Below are 901 nucleotides of genomic sequence, written 5' to 3'. Positions count from 1 at the left end.
AAGACCATCGTTTTCCCCCAGGAAATTGTCTTGGCAAACTTATTGAAAGTCATCTGACCCCAATGTAGAGGATTTATTTCAGGACTCTCAGTTCTGTTCCATTGATCTATATGCTATCCTTGTGACAGAGTACTAGTAATTACTTAAGTGGTTTGGAACTCTGTTCAAAACTGCTATGGACTTACAGCAACAATTGCTCTGAAGCGATTCTTATACTTTTAGGCAACTCATCATTGTTTCATTTCAGAACAAACTTTCCAGAAGTGATAAACGAAGTCTTCTAAGGAGTTAAAGAGAATTAATATAAATCGCTTTGGGAAGGTTCAAAAAATTTTTTCAAGACATTCTGGGGTGGGGTAATATTTGAGCGAGAAACAATGGGCCTAGTTCACTGGCTCCATTGTTAATCAGAACGTCTCTCCCTTTCTCCTTAGGGATGGGCACTCTCAAACATCATTATTCATGAAGTTGAGGAGGGCAGAGTTTCCCCGCACATCAGCGGTTTTCTCTCCCCTGAGCAAGGGTTGCGACGTTTCTAAAAGCCACAGAAAATCCTGGAGCCTCTAGAACGTTTGGACCACCCTTCCCGAGCGCAATTTGTTTACCACCAAGCTGAGAAGGAGTAGCGCAGTCTGGGGAGCCACCCGCCTCCCGAGCGTCGCCCAGGCCTTAAGAAAGACGAGGTGCTGTTGGCGCCTGTTCGCCCAGAGTGCGGGAGCCCGTCCTGCAGACCCCCTCCCATCCACCCTTCCCCTCGTTAGCGCACCCCCGTGGGCCTCGTTTAAACCCGGCACCCCCGTCCCGACGCTACGCCGGTTCCCGCCTTCCCGGGCGTCTGCAGCGCTCCTTCCCCGGGCTGCTCTGCGGCCGGGCCGGGCGCCCCGGGTTTTGCCCGACGGCG

Source organism: Neomonachus schauinslandi, chromosome 2, assembly GCF_002201575.2.
Source record: "Neomonachus schauinslandi chromosome 2, ASM220157v2, whole genome shotgun sequence".
NCBI classification, from domain to species: Eukaryota; Metazoa; Chordata; class Mammalia; order Carnivora; family Phocidae; genus Neomonachus; species Neomonachus schauinslandi.
This window is presented reverse-complemented; position numbering follows the sequence as displayed.